Here is a 26829-nt window from a genome sequence, read left to right as displayed (position 1 = left end):
ATTCAAGTACTTTATCTAATTATCCTTGTTTAAGTTATTGGCAGCAATACTATCTATATGTATGAGTTATGAGTGATTTTCTTCACTCTTCTGCGTATTTATCTTCAACACTTAGTGTTTGTCATCCTTATGATTAAAGAAATTGTCAGTGCATCAGGATAGTTGAACTAACTGTGGCATGGCTATATATTCAAGTTATGCCACATGTGTGCTTCTGGAGACTCAGAATTCATCCCTCTGAACCATTAACAACATTAGTTATTGAAACTTTTCAGGCCACTTGGCCATAGAGTGGCATAGAAGTGTCTTGCAATCTGCTGAGGAGTAGTCACTTCCTCGCGGAAAAATGTCTGTGAAATAATGATGTTTCACAATGTTCCAGTCTACAACACTGGTGTAAAAGCTTTAATGTGGGGGAGAATGAGCTCCTCTAAAGACCGCACGCATTTTGCTTGCTTGCCTTCATAGAAATGAGAGATGGCTTCGCCATCCGCAGTTTCTTCAAAGGAGACTTGGAGGTGATTCCCACTCACCTCTCCCTTCCAGATGCGATTTTATGCATATTATTGCTTTTCCTCAAAGCAACAATGTAGTCCAAAGCCTATCATAAAACTAGCAAATTGTTCCAATTCAATGTGTCTGTTTGTGTAGATGAATTTATTTTTTCTTTTTGGCAGTCTCAATCCAATGAAATAGGAGTCTGAAGAGTTTAATCAAGTCATCTGTGGCTTGAAATTGACTTCTAATATCAGTTATGGGGTTACCAGACGATACATTGGAAATGGGGTAGGTACAGCAGCCTTAAAATGAAGTGGAAGAGGGTTCTCCAGGGTTCTCCCAAACTATTCTGGTATCAGAGCTCCCAGCTATCTCAGAAACATCAGAAACCACATGGGAAAGGGCTCACACATATCAGGCTAATCTTGCACACTTGGGTTTTATTAAATCAGTGAAAGCTACACAGAAACCAATGCTTTGCTCTTGATAAAGTAGATTTGTCATGCACCCAAAGGATGTTGACAAGCAATTGGCAGTCAGACTTTTATCTTTTCTCCACGCAGATTTTAATAACAGCTGCACCATTTATTCTGAGACAATCTTGTTAACCAGAGTCCTGCAGGAAAGAAATACAGTCTCAGTCAGATTCTGACATTTTTTTTGCAGATTGCTAAGAAATTGGCATATCTGCCATATTCCCAGGCCAGGCATCTTTCACAGGTATGTAGTAAGCTCATTGATGCTCAGGCCACATGAGCTTCTTGGTTTTCATCAATCCCATCTGTGTCTGGAGGCTCAGAAATGACCAGACTTCCCAAGAAGGCTAAAGGTTAACAATGATGTTTTTTCTGAAGAGATATTAAAATATTTTAGGCCTAACACTACCTTATGTTTTTCAGATTGGTGGCTGGTATAGATTTGTCTTTGGATTTGACCAGACCCAGTCTTCCCATGTACCAGACTGAATCAATAGTGGAACCTTCATATGATGTTTATCAACTTCAGACTGAAAATCACTAGTGCTGATTTTTCTCTTAACATTCTCTGAGCTGAACTTGTAACAAACCTTGTTAAAATCCAGCTTACCTGCAGCTGAGGCCCAATCAGTGCACACTGAGTGCTTGGAATTTTTTCTTCCTGTGAAGTTGACCATATACATCAAGTAAAAATCAATCCTAGACATGAAGTATAAGCTGTATATATATAAACTGCATAAGAAAAATATATAAACTGCATAATAAAACACATAAGAATGTGTAAAATAAGGCAAAGTAAAAAAATAAGATGCTTTGAGACATATCTTTTCAAATAAAAATAAAGGAAAAAGGCAGACTGCTAAGCAAACTCCATGAAAACAAGCTTTCAACAGTTATGAAAAGACACTGAATTTATCTGTGTTTACTAATTTTTTTTTTCATTAAATTAATACCATAAATTTGTTTTTTATTTACTCTTTATGGGCAGTTAATGCTTTTCTAGCAGCTCTCTGCCCAACAACAAGTTGGCCTCTTAGTCCTTCCCCAAGCAGTCACTCAGATATTCCACATTCCACAGTAAAAGGAGCATCACAGACATCACGTGATATTGCTGAGGACCTTATCTTAATTAGCATTGCTGAGAAGTATAGCCAAAGACCCAGGCTGTGTTTCTTTTTTTCTTCTCATGTTATTTTCTACTTACTTTTAAATCACTGCTAAGTGATGAAGAAATTACCTCATTCATTTCATAAGGAATATTGAAATATGACTTATTTTTTACACAGATCAAGTAAAACTATATTTACTGTTCTGCAAAATTAATTCTTTACATAACATTTTGAATTTTTGCATTGTTATATCTAATGAATCATTACTCCAGCTAAGAAAAGTGAAATCGAACTTTAAAAATTCTAAGATAAAGTCATAAATTGCAATATGGTCAAAGATAATTTTGACTTAAACCAGTCATTTTTATTTGTGTTCTATTTTCATTCTTTTACCTTCACAGTGTAACAAGAAATGTCACAAAAGGGGAAAATATTTTCAAGATATAGTTTTCCACTAATGGCAAGACATTTTAGATTAAATCCTACAGCAAAACTTTTTATCTTGTGAAATGTTCAGCAAGTAAAGAGCAAAAACCCATGCCATCTACTGAGGATTCATGGAATAAATTCAGGGTTCTGTGGCTCCCACTGGTTCAGAGCTAAAAAGAACTGTTTGTGTTCATTAAACATGATGCCTGCATTATTGAAAATAAAATTAAGAGCATCCTTTGGAATCAATGAATACCACAGATAGAATTGTGTTTAATGATGAAAATATCAAGTATTTCACAGAAAAATAAGGTATTAAAATAGATAGTTTTATTTAAATTGTTTATTGGAGGGTAAAACAAGAAAAGCAAGAAATATGGTTACTTTTTATATACATCCATAATTTGTCTGATTTTATTTATGTACATATTCATAGGCAACTGATATTCAGTGTAATAATTTTGCCATTCACTGCTTCAGGCTTTACAACAAGTTATTAGATAATCTAGGTATTTAGTTTCTTAGACATCCTCTTTAAGAGTTTTGTCTGAAACTCATCACTATAAAATCTGCACGGCCAGCTGAGACACAGCTTGGTACGTGTATATCATGACATAGATTTTTGTCAAAGCAACCCCACCACTGTTTGTCAATTTGCAGCACTGTGTTTCAATGTTGACTTGGTTACTGTGGACTGACTCATGTTTCAATTCCTTAGAACCTTATATGGCCAAATAATACTGCCTGTGAACCACTAAACAGTAAATCTTGCCATACTTTGCTGAGGACATGGAGTAATGAAAAAAAAAATCATTCTTTCTTCATTCTTCCCTCATTTTCCCCTCATCTTCCCTCACAATTCTCTCATCTTCCACTAGTGGTGATAAAAATATGAAAGAAAGAACAAAATTATCTTTTTTGAAAGTACGCTGGATCATAAAATCATAACAACATATAATTATAAAATAGTTTGGGTTGGAAGGGACTTTAAAGACATTATAAATCCAACTCCCCTGCCATGGGCAGGGTTACCTTCCACCAGACCAGGTTGCTCAGAGTCCCATCCAATCTGGCCCTGAACACTTCCAGGGAAGGGGAAACCGTAGCTTTTCTGGAAAACCTGTTCCAGTGATAATCCAGAAGATGCTGTATGCCAACTGTAATCAGGAGAGCAAAATCTTCAGTTCCAGGCCAAGACTGACAGAGTTTATTTAATCCTGGCAGCTGACCTGTCTAAGAGGAGGACCTCAAATTTAAAGTAGGACACTGGGACCTGACATGCAACTTTCACAGTGTGTTATGAAAGCCTGCGGAGGAAATAGTCACAACAGGTTATTGTGCCAGTAACAGTTTAGTTGTGGACAGTTGACACAGATGGGGAGGAAAATAAATCAACATTTAATAAATTACTGAAATTTCACTTTTCTCCCTTTCCAGGTTTCTTTAAAGGCTGCATATCAATATGCAGATAATTTTTTTTTAAAGTTGTGCAAATTTTTTGCCTTTTTATACAGATTAAGATCAGAAAGGGGTTTTGAGATCTTTATATACCCTTACACTGTGCGATTGCTCCTAAATAAATGCTGATCTTCTAAGTCTGTACCTGAATTTTCCGGTGTCCCAGGATACAGAACAGCCTTTCCTATTCTGCACCCTGGGACACTGACATTCATGGACAAGTAAATGGCCAGAATAGAAGGAGAGAGAGAGAGAGAGAAAAGTACTTATGGCCTTATTCACAGAAGTGACTTGAAATCTAATTGGGATTTATGCAGTCATCTGAAGTGAATGAAAGATCATGGAGCCTGAATACCTCCACTATCTGTGGGCAATGTATTTTGGCTCCAGATAATCTCTGCTTTATGTCCATGTTGCCTAGCCACAGCCTATCAAGACTGATCTATCAGGCCTAATGTCTTTTTCATATACCTTTATTGCCATCAGATACCAAAAGCAGAGCAGCACTGAAACAAATTTGCTGAGCCTCTGTCAGCCCTTGTAAAACCAGCACTGCGGTGTGGTTATGGTACAAAAAGAGCTGCGATTAGTTCTGGTGGACCAAGGTCAGATCCATGGTGTTAATTAGACTGTCCCACTTCACCTCGGTTTAGGAAGAGTGGTTAACAGGAGGCAGAGACCTAAACTTGTGCTGGTACAGTGAGGAGCTGTGTTCCCAACTCCTCTGTCTGGAGTCTGACCATGTGCTGGCACTGATGTGTCAGGAGGTGATAGTGGTGTGCACTGCCTCTGTGTTCTCCGGGTTCATTGATACAGACTCTAATTCTGCAGAAAGACACTGTGTTCCTGAGAGCCCTGCTCTAAGTGCCCAAGGATGCAGAAGACAGGGCTATGCAGGCAAACCCTTTGGGATCTGGGAATGGGAAACTTGGTTCTGCACAGTCTGCAATTTGACACGTGTCTGAACTACTGAGATGAAATTTAATTTAAAATTATTTAGAATTTAAAGAATATTTATAATTTAAAGAATATTTAGATATTTAGAATTTAAAATTGTAGTTATAGTCTATCCTATAGGTGAGTGGAAGTACCGAATTTCTTTTTTTTCCATGAAAGATGTTATGAGTAATTCCTTCCAAAGCAGTAAGAAGAAATCCCATCCATCTATCTATCTATCTATCTATCACATGCAAATAGGCATTTTCAAATCATACTTTTAAGCAGAAAAAGAAGCACTCTATAAGTTAAAATCTATTTTTCCCACATAGAGGGAGGTGGTAGTGCTTGAGTTCGGAACCTTCTTACCTTTTCCTTATGATTGCTGCATATTAGAATAATTTGTCAAACTCAGTGGAGAAAGAAGTTTGAGTCTGTTTTTCATCATTTGGCTTTTGAGTCTCTTTCAGATGGGGATCAAAACAAACCGTATCCTGCCCCTGTGGAAAATACATTTATACTCAAGATATGCAAAACAGGATATGACAAAATTCTGGAGAAAAAGTACAGCACTGCTGATACATGAGGTTCTGGTATAAATCATTCGTCAGCTTTGGGATTCATGTTGGAAACTGCTCAGATAGATGATTTGATGCTTCAGAACTCCAAAGGAATAAATAGAAAGGAGAACAAAAAGACACTGATTTAAAGGGAAAATGAAGTAATGTGTACACTGAAGGAGTCTAGTCCTCATCAGAATGTAATTAAAATGTATAATCTACTTTGGGTTTATATCTAGCAAATGACAGAATTATGATATAGTTATTTCATCAGAGCTTTCCAGCTTAGTCATGTGCTAAAACTAATTAGTTCGTCAGCTACAATGCTGGCTTACTTTCTATTTCATTTTGCTTCTGTTTGCTTACTTCTACCTTTTCCTTGCCTTTATTTTGAAGGTGATTCAGGAATGGTCTTTCTGTTAATGTAACTTAAAAGAACAGCATTTTCAACATGATAAAATCTGAATAAGTGTCCTAGGTGTGTAAAAACAAAGTGTTATTTAAGTGGGACATAAACTACTTCTGACACAAGCATCTATGTGATCTTGATCTATTTTTTAACACAAATTTCATGTTGGTGTTCCATAGTTCCTGCTATATTTTTGCCTACAGCCCTGTGATATAGGCAAGAGCCATACAAAAGCAATAACAAAGCTAGCTTTTCACCTTCTCTTAAATAAATCTTTTCACATTAGACAGAACTTGGAGGATGTACTTGTTCCTAAGTAAAAACTACTAATATTGTCAGTGGGACTTCCCGCTGAGGAATTGATGTTTATAATCAGCAGAAGCTACATCTCCTATCCACCATGTGTACACTATCACATCATTGCAGATGCTTCCACTTCCGACTGTGCCTTTTCAGCACAGTAGGCATCTTCTCAAAGTTTAATCTAATGCAGAAAACCCAATCTTCCTGTCTTGCAGCAGAGAAGGACTAACACCAAAGAAAAACAATTTTAGGTCCTAAGAGTTATGCAGTTTTGTGACTAATGTTTTAACTGCTTGGTCCTGGAATTGTACCTGAAAATTAGTTAAGTATTTACATTCCATTAATTAAACTTAAGATGTGCTTAGGGCAAGCTGAAGAGCTCTGTTCCTGCTCAGGGCTGGTTGGAGAGGCTGTTGAATGCTGAATAATCCTGATATTCTGTTATTGCAGGCAACTCTTCTGATGTGGTGCAGGTTGGAAAAGTCTATTGAGAGTGGACACTTTCATGTGTTATGCTTGAATTATTAAATAAGGCTGATATCCTTACTACATGCAACTGTTGCAGTAGAAAATGGATGTGCTAAATAAGTCTGCAAGAAACTTTGTTATCATCATTTCCTGGTTTTGGTTCATCCATTCCAGACTCAATTTTCCATCTCCCAGAAAAAATCCCCCTAGACAAAACATAGGTAAAGACTCAGGCCTCAAATTCTATTGCACTGTAGCAACTAATTTTCTGGGTTCTGTCAAGTTTTAATTTGAATATGGGTGCTAAAATGCTTAGATCATTTGTACATTGATCAGAAGAAAAACTAACTAAGGTACCTGAAGTCCTGTTTTAGGCTCCAGCATTCTTAGCGAAATCAATCCTTTAGGACAAGATCTTAGCAAGAGTCAAATTTCTTTCATTCTGACAGAAAGTGGAATAGTGATGATTAAACATGAAATGAATGTTACAATAATTAAACATAAAAAATAAGAAGCAATCGAAATCTATGAACCAAATAACTCCTAAGTGCTTGCCTAGCCATATAGTCATACTATGAACTTCTAAAATCTACAGTGCCTTATGATTTCAAGTATTGCAAGACAAACATGAGAATCTTGAGTAACATCTAACAAAGAAACTACGTCAGCATCAAGAAGTGCCAAAGGCAGCTGCTCCAGATGTTTGGATTGTAGGACAGAAGAGATGCTTTTATGAATGTTTCAGTGTTTCCTTCCGTCTTTGGATCTGTGTTTGGGTGGAAAAGAAAAGCTTCCTCAGATCTTTCTATTTTCTTTTCTTTCACAAGTTGTTAGACATACTTTCTCCCATGATCTTTGATCTTATTGATATAAGCACCTTAAAACATTCTGAGAGAGCAGCAAGCAGCAACAAAGTTAATTTACCCATTGAAATTACTTCATCTCTGACACAGACTCTTCCATATACTCCTCTTTAGTATACAAAATCCCATCCAAACCTCTGCAGAGCAGCAGAGGCAACGAGGTTACTAAATCCAGTGTGTTAGACTAAGACAGAGAGAATCTTCTACATGAAGAATGAACCTTACAAACACAAAGATCCCACACAGTAGACTGTGGGACTCTGTAACTTCCTTATCCCTTTGGCATGAGAACATCTGTAAGCACATTGTGCCTGAGCAAGAGAGGACTTTCAAAACTGTTTTCCACCAGCTTCACCAGTTTATATTTAGGAAAACTGAGCTGACGTGATGCTAAATGACTTTCCCAGATCACAGTTTTGAAGTGTATACTCCCATCCTTCTCCACAGAACACACTCAGATCCAGCATATTTTCTTTTCTTAGGTCTGCCTTTATCAGTACCTCAAAAATTAATAAACTGTAAGAAACTCCTTTATTTTTTTCAGTTTAATTTCCAGTTTGTTTTTCAAACTTGTTTTTGCTGTTACCTTCTTTCTTTGACTTGTGCTCCCCTTGTATCACGAGATGAATAAATCCTTTCATAATCTGTAAAGAAAAAGGAGAAACTGAATTTTACAGCCTGACTTCTTGAATATAAGAAGGTAAGTAGGTAAACAGAGAGAGAGAGGTAGATATCTATGTAGGAGAAGGAAGGAAGGAAGGAAGGAAGGAAGGAAGGAAGGAAGGAAGGAAGGAAGGAAGGAAGGAAGGAAGGAAGGAAGGAAGGAAGGAAGTCTAATTATGGATATTATTAAAAATGCAGTATAAAGATACCATACACTGTATAATTTTATTTTTTTAGAAATACTCTGTTTATATTCATCTGGAAGACTTGTTCTTGACATAAGTACCAAATATATCTTCTGGTAAAGTTTGTGTTCAGTGTTATTAATAGAAATCTCACATCAGTTTTCAGTATTCTGACACTGGTTACATTCAGTGAGTTAATAACAGAATAAAATCATACTGCAGAAAACTTGCAGACATTGGACAGTATTATCTCCTGTTCCTAAGATATATTTTATCTTCATGTCAGGTAGGAAAATATGAGGAGTGTTATTTTAGTCCCTGTTTTCAACCTTCGTTTCTTTTACAAGATTAAAAAGAAATAATGTCTCTTATAAGCATTCCAAATTAAAGGGCAAAATGGAACATTTTCTAGTGTTACATTTAAAATTACTTACGCTCAGTTTAGGATTATTAATTTGAATACCTAATCATAACTGGTGATCAAATAGAAAAACGTTGTTTTGAAACCTTAATTCCCTTTCTGCCTAGCATATTCTCCACACCTTTCCAGTTTTGAATCCTGATACCAGGTTTATTTTCCTCAAGCCAAGTCATCCTGGAACTCTTCTACCCTCTTATCCCTCTATTCTATCTTTTTCCCTCCAACAGTCACAGCCTCCCCAGTTCAGCTTACCTCTTCCCGCATACCCCCATGAAGGCACACGGACTTCTCATGAAGGCTGAGTAGTTACTCAGTGAAGACTCAACACAGAAATTTCCAGTGTGGATGAAAATGGATGAAAATTTCAGTGCAGAAAGCACAGTGCAACAGGAACAGCCCCAACAGGGTGGTCTCTCCATCACTACAACATTTTCTAAATCTTAAAGGAACTTGATCCTTATTTTGAGAAAAAATGTAATAACCAGATCATTTTAAATTGGCAGCTAGAAAATGGGTAATTGTAAAAAGCCCTAATGCAACTCACAGCTGGAAGTCTTAGAATCACTTTGTTTTTCAGGTGTTCATGTGTTTCCTTAATGGTTTCAGTCTGAAATGGAAAATGGTAAAAGCCACCAAAGCTTTCATTCAGCAGAAAATACAGCTTCCTGTGAATCTATCCAGATTAGTTTAATTTTCTGTGGCAATGTGGAAGTTCTCCAGACATTGAACTTGGTATGACCAAGGGGTTTGTATTAAATTGGGATATATTGACAGACTACATCCTTCTGCTCCTTGCTTCTTTTGATTGAGAGAGGAGAAATGAAGAGGGTAAGAATGGATAGGGGAAGATGGACTTTTTCATTTGGAAGCTGTTTTAAGCAAAACCAAAAAATGGAGATTGTGGAATAGAATCATGGTGGTATCCTCAAAAAAGGCTTAAGACATGAATACTACGTCTTTCTGAAATGAGACATGCACTTTTGATATATGAATGTCTCCCACTGCTAGCACTTTGTGACACAGATATCTTGGAGTCCTATTTGCAGGAAAATATATAATTTCAATATTAAATAATATAATTTCACTTTTCCAGAAAAATACATAATTTGAAATTTAATTTATCTTCTTGTGTTGAACACATTCATCAACAGAATCTTTCAGATGTGTGTGAAGAGACTAACAGCCTTGGGGCACATACTGCAGCAGTGATTTGTTTCTAATTTTCGGATTCATCTACAATTTAAAAGCTTACTGAATTTTCTGATTTCCATGCTTTTACTAGGTACAATGGTGTGTAGGACCATTACTCAGATTTTTTAGATTTGACCTATTCCTTTGTTGTAATTTTTAAGTGGGTTTTTTTCCTTGATGAATATTTGAATTATTTATTTATTTTTTAATGTTCCACATGAATTCTGTTTCTGCCTGGTTTAAGATATTAAACACTGCATTTATGACTGCTGTCAATGGCTTGATTTTATGACAGAGGGCATTGAAGTTAACAGCTTATACATTTTCATTTAGATATTTCTACTCAGCTCTCCATATATATCTGATGGTAACTAGAAGGTAAAGAATACCTTAAAAATATATATTAAATGTATTTAGTTCTTTCTGTTGATGAAATGTGTGCAGACAGTTTCCTTCATTTTGATATTCATTATTCATGATTTGTAATTATTCACCAAATATAATTCAAAGACAATTCTTTCTAACTTCTGTAATGTTATTGAGTGTATTAGCTAGTCAAAAGCAAGCTGGCATGACAGGGTGATAAACAATAATAACTCTATTTGGTTAAAAATCATATTTCATTACATATTGCTCTGAATATCTGAAATTTTTCTTTTTCTTTCAGTGTGCAATATATGAAATAGATAATATTTACTTCAGGTTTGAGTGAATTAATGTACTGCTGTTGATTTACCAATTAGTTGGTTTTCTAGACTTAGAATCATTGAATAGTATGGATTGGTTGAGAACATTAAAGGTCTTCTTATCTAAGCCCTCTGCAATGACCAGGGACATCTTCAACTAGATCAGGTTTCTCAGAGCACCAATCCAACTTGACCTTGAATGCTTCCAGGAATGGAACATCCACCTCCTAGGCAACCTATATCAGTGTTTCACCACCCTCCTTGTAAAAAATCTTCTCTTAGTCTACATCTATCTTCTTTCAGTTTAAAACCACGACCCCTTGTCCCCTGTTGCCAGAGGTTGTACTAAAAAAGTTTGTTCCTATCTTTCTTACAAGCTCCCTTTAGGTACTGAAAGCTGGGATAAGGTCTCCCCAGAGCCTTCTCTTCTCTAGCCTCAAAAACTCCCCCTCTCTTACAGGAGAGATTCTCCAGCCCATTTGATCCTATTGGTGGGCCTCCTCTGGAACTCCTCCAACAGGTCCATTTCTTTCCTATGCTGGATGGACCCCAGAGCTGGTTGTACTGCTCCAAGAGTGACCTCAGGAAAGTGGAGTAGCAGGAAAGATTCACCTCGTTCAACCTCCTTCTGGTCACATTTCTTCTGAGACAGTCCAGGACAGACGTGGCTTTCTGGGCTGTGAGTGCACATGCACTTGATCTTGTTGAACCTCATGAGCCCACTTCTGGAGCTTGTTCAGATTCCTCTTCTTATCTCAGTGTTGATGAGGTTTTTTTACATGAGCAAAAGGATTTCTCCAGAGAACATCAGCCATTGTGTAGAGGAGATGTGTTCAGCAATTACACTTGTCGCTTCTAATTTGGCTGGAAGAGATGAGCCACAACTTGCCAAGGATATCAAGGTTTCTGATTGTTGTGTCTGAGGCTTTCTTTCAGATCCCTTCAGGGCCTTAAAGCTTTATTCTGTGTTCTGTCCTTCTAAATATTTTGGTACAGAATGGTCACTGTTAAAAGGTAACAGCATTACACTTCTCTTCATCCCTTACAGATCCTTTCTCTATCACACATTAGCTTGTTTTCCTCTTGAAATCTCTATTAATTTCTCAATGAAAAGCACCCTAAAAGAACTCTCATTCAAAATAAGATAATAATAAGAATAAAAATAAGAAAATAATAAGAATAAAAAATTCCCACAACAGGTGGGAATCTCTAATGGAAATACAAATAGGACTGTGAGACCCTAGGAGGTCCCTGGTATGAGCAGAATGAGTTACAGATGGAGTACGGGCCACTTCAGAAAACTAGTTTGTTCTACCATATCCTTTGTTAGGATGTCATCCAAGCAATTATTCCATCTGGATTACTCCAAAAGATTTGGAGGATTGTCCAAGACCTGAAGTTGCAGTTTGCTAATAGTGGCCTAGTTACATCTTGTCTGTAGGTCTCAGCACTCATTAACATCTGAATTGATATTTCCAGTTTCTGTGCACCCCACTGGGGCTGGTTAGTTTAACACTGAAATGTGCTGTCTTTTGTGTCCAGACCTACAGGTTCACCATTACTTTAATCTTTCTTTCATAGAAATCCTCATGCTACTCTAAGTTTTCTAACATAAGATTAATTGTTGTTGTTATTATTATTACTATAATTAGAAAAATTATTTCTGTGTTCATCTGTAAGTATTCCCAAAAATTCTAGCTACTGAATTTACATTATTTAAAAATGGAAACAGGAAAAACCAACTCTAACAAAGAGCAGTCTTGGGTCTGTGCCTAGTTAATCACTAATTCTGCCAAGAAAAGATGAAGTTTTTTTTTTCAGTACATAAGAGGCCAAGAATTATATAAGGTAACTCCATTTTTATGGTGAATGCATTTGAAAGCGTGTGGATTTCAAAAGAACTCAGTGAGAGTTTACTAGACATGTAATAGGAGAATAAAGCAGAAGATTCTAGGCACAATCATCTCAGAGCTTCTTGATAGGTCTCAGCTGCAGCATTACAGTACAGTATGTCTGTATGTATTTCACACCAGAAATATCAGGCCTCAGGGAACAGCAAAACAATGCACCTGAGATGTAGTTTTATTTTGCTTTTCATCTATGAAGGAGTATTTTTGTTCGAATGCCTTTTTTTACATTAATCTTTAAAATGAACACCACTTAATTTTCACACAGCAATTTTCACACTTCTCCCTAAAACCAAATATATTGTTATAAGTATTGGTTTCCCTAAAGCATATATAGACATCATTCAACTTTTCAGGACAATTTTTCTCTAAATAACTTTTTGCTTGAGAATGTTATTCCAACAAAACTAAAATTTTTTAACAATTACAAACTCAGTCTGGGGACACCATGTTTTAAATCTCAATTACATGCTTTTTAGTTGCCAAACTATGGTGTTCAGAATTCTGTTCTGACTGAATTATTGAAAACACTATGTTGAATTTACAAAATAAGGGTATATTCTAAGCACTTTTTTTTCAAAATGTGTTTGTATATTTCAAAATGCACCTTTTTTAAAAATTTTATTTCGTCTGCAGAGAAATTTAGATAAATCATATAAAAGGTGGCTTCTTTCCTAAACACATACAACATGAACTTTGGAAAGAAAGAATCCAAAACATTGGAACATAAAGATATTAATTTTTCTCCAAATGTTAAAATAGTGAACATCTGGTTTAGGGAGATGAAAATCAGAAAAGTTTGTAGCAAACTTCACTCATCTGATCTTATATACTTGCAGCATCCTTCATATAATGTGTATGTATAATCCACATAATTCCAAAATATTAGAACTGAATTTCTGCAAATATGGGTGTGTTTCCAAGAAAGTGAAATCAGGCTTCAAAAAAGAAAAAAATTGGGGCAGTACACACATACCATAAAAACACAGCTGAAGCATTGCTCTAATTTCTGCAGTTGTAGACATATCTTTGAGATCAGCCTTGTTATGGTTATGTGAATCTTTATGAGCACACCAAGGCTGACAATCACTGATGTGTTGCACACATGTAATTTTTTTAAAATTTTAAAATTTTGCTAACAGAATTCTATGAATAATGATTATTCTGCTGGGCATTAGCCAGATCTGAGAGAAAGCAAGACAAACTGATAGATTATTTGAGCATTTTGTCTGTGGGTCAGACTTAAGCACACAAATAGAGTATTATTGTCCCATAAGGTGTCTGTCAAGTAGCTGGTGTGAGCATTGTTGGCATTCCAGGAGATTCCATGAGCTCCTACTCCAGCAGTCAGCCTGTGATTTGGGTGAGGTTAGCACTAAATTGTGCACCAGCATAAACACAGTACTGAAAGCATCATGAGATGACTCCACTTTGTCTGTGCCGGTTGCAAGTTACCTTTGTGGAACTCACCTGGCTGTTAGGTTGTGATCACTGCAAGACTTGTGCACAGAATAACTTCAATAAAACCACAGCTTTTACTACTTTATAATTACTCGCCATTATTTGCCAAAATAATTCATGAAGTCTAATAAGCTCAGTTTTATAACAGTAGGTTGTTGTTGTTGTTGCTGTTGTGATGGTTTGCTTTTTTTTAAAATTTGAAAATCAGAGCAAATAACTAAACGTCAACGTCTTTGAAAACTTTTATGACATTCCAAAATGGGATTGCACCAAGTTGCCACCTCATTATTAAACTGATGCATGTACTTTTATCAGCAGAGACATCAAATAAATTAATTGTGCTTATTATCTATTTGTGGAAAAGTATATGACTTTCCTAGTATGTCTTTTTGTGCTAAATTGCCTCCTACCACAGCTCTTGTCTTAATGATTAGATTTCATCAAAGTGTGATTTTATTCCTCTACCTGATCTATATTAAAAAAATGCATTTTCTGCATTTTCTCCATCTTCACTTTCAGTATTTGCCTCATAGCTACTCTTTCAGAAATGTTTTAATTTTTCTTTTTCCTTTTATTTAGTGCTGATTTACACATACATGTGAAAGCCATTCTTGAACTTCTGATTCCTGCTCAAAGGCTACAACTTCAGTGAATTACAGACACAAATATGACGGACGGAAAGGACGGAAAATGTTTATTCCTTGCCGTATGACATGTATTACATGATTGGTGAACAACCTCAAAATCCCAGTCACCACTTATTGACCCCATTTCTGGGGGAGGTTCCATCAAGATACTCAGATACCTGTCTTGAGCCACTAGCTCAATTTCCAGCAGTGTTGATGATCTCCTATTTGGGAACTTTGAAGTCAAAGCCCTGGTAGATGAGTTCCAGAGTTCACTACTGTTCCTAACCTCTGGTTAACAGTGCACAAGATAGTCAGCACCATTAGAAAACTACAGTCACTCATATGACTGTGATCTGCATACATAACATAGCAATAAAAATCTGCTTGGAATTCTCATTTCCAGAACCATAGCAAGCTCATCAAAAGTTACAATAGCACAGAAGCAAAAGAAATCTGGTGACAACATATATGTCCCATGTCCCATAAGGAGTTTTTTCTGCATGCAAAAAAACATTGCCTCATTTTTTCATGCTTCCTTTAGAAGTATCTTTGTAAGACATATCAGATTCAAGTGAAGTTTTCTTCCTCGATTCACAAGACTGTTGGTGTGTGGACAGATTTTAAAAGTACTGCGTACCAGGAGGACTGTCTCAGCAATTAGAAAGCATATAAAGACCTTTCTCTTTGCCTTCTCTGGACATCTTGAATTTTCCTTCAAAGCTCAATATTATGGGAGGAGTAGGGACTGTCAGAACATGATGCATGCTCAAGGAGAAGAAACATTTTACATATTTCACTGTTTTTTGCTGCCATGCCTTCACAAACTGGTCCCTATGATGTCTGCAGACAAAAATTGGAAGTGTTGCCACCCATGATGCCTCTCAGTAGACTCTAGGTACGTATTTTAAACCATTCATATTCTTTCTATTCAAATCTCTATTGTACTAAGTTCTGAATACATTTTTTAAGCAAATCTGTTGCTATGAGACTACACACACAGAAGAATGAAATCTTTTGTGTCTAAGATGACAGTTCATGGTCAGTTTATGTGAACTTACTTAAAGTGTGGCAAATATTTTTCTTTATTTCAGAAACAATTCTCAGAGGTAAAATTCAACATTTTTTCCCTTTTTCAAGTAAATTTCATTAGTTTCAGAAAGTATTTAGAGGGATCTTTATTTGATTAGTGAAAATAATTCCAGTCAGAGAAGTTGCGATCCATGCAGAGTTAGTAAGGCTATTTCCTTTTCAGCATCTTGATTTTTCATGCCAGCCAGGATGCCTAAAATGTCCTGTCTCATTTCTATAAAAATAGGGGATTTCCATCTATTCTGAGTATATTAAGAGTGTGGCTGATAATATGCCTTTAAGTTTCAAAGACTGAAAGACCTTTCACATCATCAAAATGCAGTAGAATGTCAAGAAGTGAATAACCTGTCAGCAGTCATTGAGCACGTTCAATACGAACAAAAACCACGTGTTCCGCAACTGTAAAATGAAATGCTATTAGTAGCTTCAAAGTCTCTTTTAATTTCTAATGTTTATTTTCCATAGCACAAGCCAGCAGAAAATACTCAGGCATAATGTCACTTTGGAGAGCTGATAATGATATAAATCAGCTTCATCAGAAAACAGTAGAAAAATAATGTAGAGTGCAGGCTTATTTTTTATTTTTCCTTAAGTTAACACAGACAGGATATTTCAATGGTCCATGCATCATGAAAGAGTTCCATTTGTTGTGGTCATCCTTTTCTAAATGACTAAGCTTCTTGCTAGTTCTCTATGAAGCAACAATCATTTCCATAAATGTGGTCCAGTTTCAAGTGGATAAATCTTACAGGATAACAATAGTTATATTGAAGTCTCACCTTTTACCTGAGATGATTTTCAATGATTAGTCACAAATAATTTGACAAATCTTTTCCTAACATAAAATATATGTTCTTTTCTAATAATTGCTCATCCTCATTATTCGCAAAGTATTACTTTGATTTTCAGGATTCAGAAAAAATTCAAAAGTTTTGAATCAAATTCTTCAAGAAAGACACACTACAACATTTAGAAACTGTGGAACCCAGTGTGTATGAGTGGTATGAGTATGTAGGCAGGTGGCTGTGATCAGTCAGCCAAAGTTTTGCTTTCTACTTGGAACAGGAATATTTCATACAGAATATTGTGTCATAGCACGATACTAACCCTCCCAAAATGACTGTGGGAAACAATAAGAAAATTGAAAATCAAACAGAACCAGGCTATTTTATAGTGTTTTATACATTGTTCCATCTTTTTTTGTGTTAAGAAAGCATAGTATTTGGCAAGCCAGCCTGGAAATATATTTTAAAAATAATGAGTCTTTCTTCCTGGGAAAAGACATCAAAAACAGGCACACTTCACTATCTGAACTCTCTATGAGAGTCTGAATTTAAATTTTTTTATTTGAGTCATTTTCTGTATGGCAGTAAATCTTGTACGATCAGTATCTGGATGTATCAATGCATAGTTCTTTTTCCTTGTTATTTATTCTTTGAATTTGTCGGTCCATTAGTCAGTCCAGTTCAGCTACATTAAATAAACATTTAAGGTGTTAAGAAAATTTCTGGATTAAACTTCTGTCTGCACAGAAAGAACACACTGTATGTGAACTGCACCATGAGCACTTAAAACCAAGGGGGTCGTCAGTGTGTTTTAAAGTGAGAAGGAGAAGTAAAAAGGCAGATGCAGAAAAGCACATGGTTTGGAAATTTCATGATTGGTAAACCATGCTGTTTCATCTAGATAAAAAGGAAAGAAAACACAGGCCATGCTGATGTTAGATTATTTCTCTGTTACAAAGCAGCTAGAATGAAATCAAATTAAAAGAAACCCTAACATCTCAATAGTTAACACGATAGGAAAAGTACAACTTCAGTTTCTGTTTATCAGCTACACATACAAATGACACCAATGACTTCAATAGAGAGCGATGAAAAGCAGTGAAATCAGAAAGCAGTATGGAAACCCACATGGACTGGGAAAATACTACATGTGTCTGCAGTATAAAGAACAAACTCCTGGATATCATCAGTGACCGTTTAAAACTCTAATTGGCCTATATCCCATTGCAAAAGATGCAAATGTTTGACTGGTTTCCAGGAGCACCTGGGACTCTACATCTTCAAGGGAGATTGTACAACTGAAGAGGTTGCAGTTACGTTGATTCAACAATCTCACAGACTCCAAAAGGCCAAAAAATTTAATGAAATTTAAGCAGTAAGAAAGTGATTGACACAAGAAAACAGTTAAAATTTTGTTAAAAATAAAGCAGCTGAGAGAACTTAGTTTTTGCAAAGGTATAGTAACACAAGGGTGGTCAATCTCCACTTCTCTCACGAGATCCACTCTGTTGACAAGCAGTAGATCAAGGAGTGCATCTTTCAGAGTCTGCTCCTTTAGATCTGTTTCATAAAGTTACTGAGATTTTGAGGAAACTTCTGGCCTGGGTTGTGTTGGTATACCTTTGCAAAAACTAAGTTCTCTCAGCTGCTTTATTTTTAACAAAATTTTAACTGTTTTCTTGTGTCAATCACTTTCTTACTGCTTAAATTTCATTAAATTTTTTGGCCTTTTGGAGTCTGTGAGATTGTTGAATCAACGTAACTGCAACCTCTTCAGTTGTACAATCTCCCTTGAAGATGTAGAGTCCCAGGTGCTCCTGGAAACCAGTCAAACATTTGCATCTTTTGCAATGGGATATAGGCCAATTAGAGTTTTAAACGGTCACTGATGATATCCAGGAGTTTGTTCTTTATACTGCAGACACATGTAGTATTTTCCCAGTCCATGTGGGTTTCCATACTGCTTTCTGATTTCACTGCTTTTCATCGCTCTCTATTGAAGTCATTGGTGTCATTTGTATGTGTACAAATCTGAGGGCAGATTTGCCAAAATCTTGCCAGAACCAGCACTGGCCATCATGTGAGTCTCTAGGGCAGATTGCGTATTTGATATCTGCATTGGTGAAGGAGGATCTGCTCCTTTGTGTTCTTCTAAAGCTGGAGCTCCATTTCCTTTTCTATAAGCCCTTAAATTGGAGGCTGATTTGTCTCAGTTTTTTACAGTGTTGATGGGAATGCTGCACAGGCAGGGCTGAGAGCTATCATGGTGGAGTTCTATGATGTATTGCTGTTCGACACTCTTCTGTGACCACAGGCTAACTCTTGTTTACATTTCTTAGAAATCTCACATTATACCAACAGCTTTCACTCATTTGTAATATCAATATTCCTTTTCCATTTGCTTTGGTTATAAAGCAGAAATTAGATCAGTATGGACCTCCCATATGTTTTTTTATTTGACATAATTGCCACATTCTTTTTCTTTCTTATAATGCTTCTCAATATTTATTATAATGCTCAATCTTCTGGCTGGTAGGATGATATTCTGGCCTCTGTTGAGGAGGTAATGAACCCAAATAACTAAAATGTGGTGGTCAAGATACCCTGTGACATATATACAACTGATGCTTCTGTCTCTGCTTTGAATTCAAGAAGGCCAAAGTGGACCTCCTGCATCTCAGATGCTTGTCTTTTTCCCTGAGCTATTTGCTATTCTGAGAAGGACTTCAAAAGGTTTTCAAGCTCAAATCTTACAGATCCTTGGGCTCACTGAAATGTCAACAATGAGGATATTTTCAACTCCTCAAAGCTTTCACCACAAAAGAAAATGTTTTACCATCTAGTTCAAATTAGTTACTCCTGCTTGCAGAACTTACTGTTGCAAAGATCTTGGGTTTGTTCCTTCTTTCCACTGTTAAGTATGAGTCTTCTGGTCTATATGCAAAAGCAAAAAAATTCAGCAGCAGCTGTGTGAAGATTTTCCAGCAACAGCTGACTTACAGAAGGAATAGGGGCCTAAAAAGTCTGTCTTGCTCACTTGAGTCCAAGTATACTCCCTTGGTATGTTTTAATGTTAAAGTTTCATTTAGCAAAGTCAAATGGGATGCTCAGTCCAGCTATAACAGAAATTTTTGAATTTAAATCAGTCATTAGTAAAGCATTAGGCAGTTCAGAAGCAAGGTGCAGTTGTGAAAGCCAGACACATCATCTGTTCCTTGCAGACAAGTTCACCCTTTTTGTCTCTGTTGTCCCTGTCATTGGCTACCAGGTACTTTTGATGGTCTCTTCTATATAAATATGAAAATTAAAACAAAATTTTTCTCAGGAAATTTTGATGACATAAAAAAGTTTTGAAGTTAAGGCATCAAAAGTGTTTCTTTTTTATACCTCTGGGATTGCAAATTACCCTAAGACACCATTAAAAAAAAATGCATAGAATTTCTAAAGATGGCAAGAGAGGCAAACAGATAAAAACTCTGGAATGAGTTTGAAGGAAAACTGAGCCAGAGTCTTTAAAGGGATAAGAGGTTACTGGATTAATATGGAGGTTATGTATTAAGTTCTTCGATTTGGGAATGATCTGGCTCAGCTAGTCTTTAGGAGTAAAGACTATCTGCAGCCTCTCCTACCATTTTATCTTTCCCAAACCAGACAGAATCTTGGCATCTTTCAGGACATTGAAACAGCAGGAAAATGCTATCAGAAGATCTGTAGTAGACCTTTTGTTCCATTCAGTGGGCCTAGTTTTCACTTGTCTCACATATTTCAATATTGTAGTCAACCGCCCTTTTCTGTAATTATAGATTTATGGTTTGTATTTACAGGCTTATGAAGAGGAGTGATAAAAGACTTTTAAGTTGATTGCACACCATACAGAGTCTAAAAGTATTCTTCAATGATTATATTGACTGACTTTATGACCCCTTTGTGCTGACAAAATCTCATAAAAAATCCCATAATGTGAAGTGGAATGCATCATTGCACAGGTGTAAATGACTACACAAGATGCAAGGAAAGCAGAATCAAGCCAGTGGTACCTAATAAACACTTTCAGCCCAGGAACTGTTGCAGACTCTCATGTAAATACTTAACATGTGGTTCTGCTCTAAAAAGTGACTATAAAATGCATTGTGGTTTTTTATTGCATTTCAGTGATACCATATTACATTTGTTCAGCTTACAAGTAGAAAATTTTTTTTTCTAATAGACATGTTAGCAAACTCCATGTAAACATTTAAATTCAATTTTCTTTTCTTCTAAGGCATTTCAAGAGTAAAGGTTATCCAGACTCAGCTTTATCTCATGGATACCTCTGCAAACGTACAGATTTTACTTCTTAGAGCACCAGAACGTGCTGCAGTTTCTGAACATTGAATTAAAAGTTTTCAAAAAACATATCTGAAAAATGGTACACTGTGGTCACATGCTGAATTTCTGATGAACCAGATGGATTATAAAATCCAGATTAAGCTCTTATTCATGTTGAATTCTTTAGTTTTTTTCTCTTCAGACTTTTTCCCAAATTTGTAGAAATAGAACCCAAGCACATTTACTGCTCATTTAAGGTATTATTTCTCATGCAAAAATGGCCTTTTTCAATTTAATAGTAGTGTGGGTAAAATAAAATTTAGTTTAATAGTTAAAAACTTATAATGAAGGCCACTTAAGCTCAATTATTCCCCAGAGGGGCAAAACTCCCATTGCTTAAAATACTAGGAAATCAGGATATAGGATATTGTCTGAGTCTGGAGACAGTATGAATAAAACATGTTCACAGAAATGATGTTGCAGTGACAGGGAGGCAGACTGGGTAATCTCGCAGGTCATTTCCCCGCTTATGCTTTGCACTGACATTCTCTGCAGTATTGAAAATTTGATTACTTTCCTCATATGGGGGCCATCACAGCCTGAGAACTGAAAAGGGAGGGATGTAGTGGCCTAATGCACACATTTATCTTGTTTCTCCTTAATTTTGAGCTGTAAAGCGCAATCCACTCCAATAACCATCTGCAATTCTAAAAAGAGCAGCAATCTAGTGGAGGGAAATTTCAGACAACCAAGAAATTTCTCAACTGTCTCTATATACAGGGTATGGTTTCTGTATAAGAGTCTAAGGGGTCTGTCTGTATCAGGTTTGAACAGAATTAATTATAACCTTGGCCCTTGTATAATTTTTTTAAAAAATATATTTTGGGGGTGAGAAACTGTCACAGACGTTTGACATCACATTCAGTGTATGCCTGCCAGGGCCCCATGGGGGCCAAGATCTCCCTGAGGGCTGTGGGAACCCCCAGTACAGCAGGGCAGGGCCTGGCACTCAGGGCCATCCCACCCTCAGCCGGGAACTGCAGCCTGGGGCACCAGGGAGCCCCAGCTCCAGGCATCGGGCACCTCCCTGAGCAGGGAAATAGCCTCGCTCTATTCATTATTGAAGTAAGAACTCCAAATGCTCATCTTAGAATTCTCATCTATGTGAGTAACAAAGGATAAAGATACCATGTATAGGATTTGTAGCCATGTTCTCATTCAAACACTATGTTATTAACACAGAAATAAGGGTATGAAACCAAAATGAGGCTTAGATACTGACAGCAGCAGTAAGTATTGCAATACCTAGATCCTAAATAGGATGAGAAAATTGCATCACCAGATACACAGGCCCTGTACAGGACAAGAACATGTAGAAAGAGTTTAGTCTCATGGTGGGTTTTGAATCAATTTCAACGCTGTAGGGAGATTTACCCAAAAGCAGCACTCCCACCTGCCTGTGGTGAAGAGGAAATCCTTAGGCAAAGGGGATTCTTTCATCTCTGGTCTTCTCTGGGGTTTATGGGTCTTTTCCTCTCTTTCTTTATCATAATCAACTAATTCTAGAGGTTTCTTAAGTATAACAGAACAGATATAAGGTCTTCCTTGACCTGAGGAGATACAGACTTTTACAACTCCCCACTGCCACACTCTGAACAGTCCTCAGGGGGACCTGGGAAACCACAAACTAGGCAGGAGACCCTTCTTGGGAGGTACCCAGGTCTATCTCCTTGTCCATTAACTGCTTAACACCAAGAGCTCAAGTGATCTTCAGAACAAGGGAATAAACTCAATCTTCTTCTCCCCAGTGAATGCCCAAATACTTTATTTAAAGATTTATTCCTTCTGGAATTCTCTATCTAGCCGTACCAAGCTCACATTTCTTTCTGATTTGGCAAGTGTGGAATGATGTGCTCCAAGGGCATAAGGGAGAAATTAGCACTGGTATCTCTCTGTGATCTGAGCATTCACCTCTGAACATGTCAGGATGCTGCAGTGGATGGCTCCCATGAGAGGGAGCTGGGAGCTCAGGGTGGCCAAAAGATTGACATTGTGCTCTCCCATGGTCCATCCAGGGGCACGCAGCAAGGGGGCAGGGAAGAGACAGGGGTTGTGACCATGCCCAGCCCAGAGCCCTGCAAACACCTGGCAAGACCACAGTGATGAATCAGTCAGGTGCAAAGTCCAGTGGGGGCAGTAGGTGATGGACAGCAGGTACAAGGTTGGACACAGACTGTGGCATAGCTCAGGCAAGGACCAAGACTGAGGATCTGGTCACAGATGCAGTTCCCAAGAAAATGAGAGCTGTGAAGTTACCCGAGTGAAACACCCCTCTCTTTCTGTCCCAGGTCTTTCCCAGTGGTGTAAGCCCAGGTTCCCCAGCCAGGCTGCAGCAGCGCTGGCTGGAGCAGGAGCAGCCTGTGCCCAAGGAGCTGGGAATGATAGGGCCGTGGGCTGCACTCAGAGCCTGAGAGCATGGAAGCAGGGTGCCATGATTCCCACATATTCTTTGAAAAGATTCATCCATTACCACATGTGTTCTGTCCAGCTAGGAATAGTCTGGCTATGGATACAAGAGTGCCCTTTGGATGGCAGTCCTTTTGTCCTATGTCCTTGAAAGCTGGAGAGAGATGTCATCCCAGCTCAGGGCTACAAACCTGTTGGGGTTTTAAGAGTTCTAGTTTTTTTTTTCTGTTAAAGGAATTTTCCCCATACTGTTACTAAGACAACAAATTGCTCTGTATTTAAGGGAAAACAAAGAGCTACCCATTGAGGGTGGGGTGCACCTGGCTATTCTTTTGTTTCACCTGGGTGTGGGGTCAGTCGCTCTCTGCCTTCGAGAGAGGGAAGGAGTCTGCTTCCTCGGCTGCTTTTCCTCACTACTGGAGAAGCTCGGAGATCCCAAGCCCGCCTTCCCTGCCCCACTCGGAGCCAGGCCGTGGCTGCCCTGCCCCGCCGCTGCTTCGAGCCTTCCCTATGCTGTAGCCCTGCTCACCCTGCCTGCCCAGACCTCTGTGGGGGGGTTCTCCGTTTCGATACACCTCGTCGGCCACCCAGGATTTGTGCTCGTCCCTGCCGTTCCAGCCTGCTGCTCCAGCCTGCTGTTCCCAAGGGTCCGGCCGGACACCGGGATCGGCTGCCCAGGGGTTTGTGAAGCCTTTGTTCCATCCCTTCCCGGGATCCCAGGGCACCGGTGCCGCGTGCTCCCCGAGCTCGCTCCGGAGCGCCCCCTGCAGCCGCGGGGGAACCATCGCACCTGCCCTGCTCACCGGGAGCCGCCAGCGCCCCTGCCGGCTGCGAGCGGAACTGCACCCGAGGGGAAAGGGCCCGACAGCCGAGAAGGCTGGCACTGGGTTTGTGATTGTTTGCAGTTACTGCCAAAGTTATTGCTGTTTGTTTGACTGGTTATACACATATATAACAGTAAAGAACTGTTATTCCTATTTCCCACATCTTTGCCTAAAAGCCCCCTTGATTTCAAAATTACAATAATTCGGAGGGAAGGGGGTTGCATCTGCCATTCCAAGGGAGGCTTCTGCCTTCCTTAGCAGACACCTGTCTTTCAAACCAAGACAAAACCCAAAAACCTGCTGTTTTCAAGCACCTCTATCTAGGGCTGTATGCTCATGGGGAAGTGCAGATATTGTCTTGACACAGACTGACACAGAACTTACTCTGTTGCTTTTCTCCATTCTTCTCCATCAGGGAATGACAGACAAGCACACTGCCAGTTCCACAGTAGTGGACGGAAAGATGTAGACTGTTGTTTTAGGCTCTCAGCAAAGAACCATGAAAAATACAATGATTTGGACAGGTATCCAAGGCATGTATCTTAGAAATTACAAACATCTGTCAAAATATTTAAGCAAAATACAAACTTGTTGTATGAGAATTGTGTCTCTGAGACAGCCCACTGTTTCTAACTGAATCCACAGACTATATTAAGATTGCATGCTTCTTATTTTATACAAAAAAAAAGGAGTTACATTTATTAATGCAGGTGAAGTCTGTAACCACATCTGTTTTTAATAGCAAATTAGTTCATTATTAGGTCTTGATAATATCTCCGGGCTGGCATAACTCTCTCCTCTGTCTTTTTAATGTTTGTTTTCAACTAAATATAGCTCACAGTGAGTTATTAAGCAACAAGAATTGCTCTGGTTTGGCTAAGATATATGCTATGTAAAATGACTGTCTGGTAGTCTCCCTTGCAGCTCTTTCTTAACACCTTAGAATTATGTGGAAGTGTCTTCCTTGGAAAGTAATAGCATAATAAAGAAATACTACTTTCATGTTTGCCAATGTCCATAAGTTTTTACTTCTCTGTTTTACACAAATGACCAATTTATTCACTTAAAGCAATATTGTATGTGAAAGAGAAATCAGAGCATAAGTCTGCAATTCAGTTACATATTACTCCGACACATATCTATTCATCAGACTCCAAAGCTATTCATTAAATTTTGAGATTTTTCTGTCCTTAATAAAGTTTTCTCTACTCTGAGGAGCCCATTGTAGAGTACATAAACTCATTGAGAACATCCAGGCAGCCTGATTCTTGGGCAAGTTCATATTGTCATGAGGTGAGTTGGTAGCTTAAAATGTCCCTGGTTTCTGAAAAACCCTTGATATTTCTTTATGAAGTTGAAACTAAAGGGCAACTGTATTGATCCCTAGATCACCACTGACAGTACCAAAGATCAGATACTTAGATCATACTCATATCCAAACAGTTAGAGAACCCAGCCTCTCCTCTCTAAAACTTTCTATGTTCTGCCTGTTGTCAAAATTAGCTTTGTCCCTTACCATAGCTGAACAACCCTGCAACTGCTGATTTTGCTCTCTTCTACTTACGAACAAACCAGGATGATCTTATTCAGGTTAAGCTACAATATATCACAATTTTGAATTTTGGTAGAGCAAGATGGCAAACTGTTTTCTGTCCCTTGGAACACATGAGGGACAAAACATTTAGAAAGTCTACTGGATACTCCTAGAAACAGCTGCCCTTTGCACAAGCATGTAATTCATTACAATCTGGAATTGTCTGTAATCCTCCCTTAAAGGGAGGTTTACCTAAGAGACCATGTCTTAAAACCCTTTTTTTTTGAGGTAATGCTGTAGAATAAATAAACTCCCAAACAAGCACTATTTGTAGCAGTATGAATGAAGTGATTTGAATGTAAAAATGTCTGCAGACAGATTAAATGGCATGAAAGAAAGTAAAATGACAGTGTAGCCTTCTTCGAGACATAAGCACTTGTGCCATTCTTTGTATAAGGGAGTTCAAGTTGAGAGTTGCCATAGCTGTTGAGCTGCTAATAATTTCTACCTCCTGGTTCTCTTCCTCTTCTTTTCCTAGTTTTCCCCCTATTATTTTCTCTTCTTTCCACTGAAGAACAGTCTTTCTCCTTTGGCTGCTGCTGTATTTCTCTCCATGCTTCTGACTCACTGGTAGCACAGATGTGCTTGTAACCTCTCTGTAGTAAATGAACCTTTGTGGCATCTTTTGCATAAGTTTGAAATTGATTTAGATATTCACCCTGACTCAGCAGTATATGGTGCTCAACCACCTTCCAATCGTTCTCACATCATGGGCTTCTGGTGCTCACATTATATGCTCTGGTTTTTGCCCATTCATTTTTTTCTTCTTGATTAGTAAAAACCAATATTTTACCTAGCTTGTAATCTTTATTTCTTTCCAGAAATATACCCAGTTTAAACTACATAATCAGTAAATTAATTTTGTTGTTACTGACTCCTTTCATTTTTTTAACAGAAAAATCTAGGAATATTATATAGAGATGCAAGAGCAAAGTGTATATATGAAAAACATTTTTCCTTGATGTTTGAAATTTGTCGACTATTAAAGAGCCCTGATCAAGAGAAACTGAACCTGACATTTTCTTAATTTCTTTCCGGACATGAAACTTGGTTAAACAAGTATGGCAGATGTGGTTCAGATGTGGCATTCCTCCTCTCAAGGAGCTCTACT

The 26829-nt window shown here is 37.8% G+C and overlaps 1 long non-coding RNA gene across 2 annotated transcripts; it reads right to left on the bottom strand.

The window, feature by feature from the left end:
* Positions 1-638: 638 nt before the first annotated feature.
* LOC108447369 lies at positions 639-18287 on the bottom strand. Of its 2 annotated transcripts, XR_001862914.1 has the most exons (5): positions 9031-18287; positions 8096-8153; positions 5276-5406; positions 1585-1635; positions 639-1114 (listed from the first exon to the last, which is right to left on the bottom strand). It is a non-coding gene; the product is annotated as an uncharacterized LOC108447369 (long non-coding RNA). The 2 variants fall into 2 exon arrangements; XR_001862912.1 differs by lacking the exon at positions 9031-18287 and having other exon boundaries at positions 8096-8286.
* Between the last annotated feature and the right edge of the window lie 8542 nt (positions 18288-26829).

The sequence above is a fragment of the Corvus brachyrhynchos genome, unplaced genomic scaffold (genome assembly GCF_000691975.1).
Source record: "Corvus brachyrhynchos isolate BGI_N302 unplaced genomic scaffold, ASM69197v1 scaffold83, whole genome shotgun sequence".
In the NCBI taxonomy this organism is placed as follows: domain Eukaryota; kingdom Metazoa; phylum Chordata; class Aves; order Passeriformes; family Corvidae; genus Corvus; species Corvus brachyrhynchos.
The sequence above is the reverse complement of the archived record's forward strand: the minus strand, read 5'-3'. Positions and strand labels throughout refer to the sequence as shown.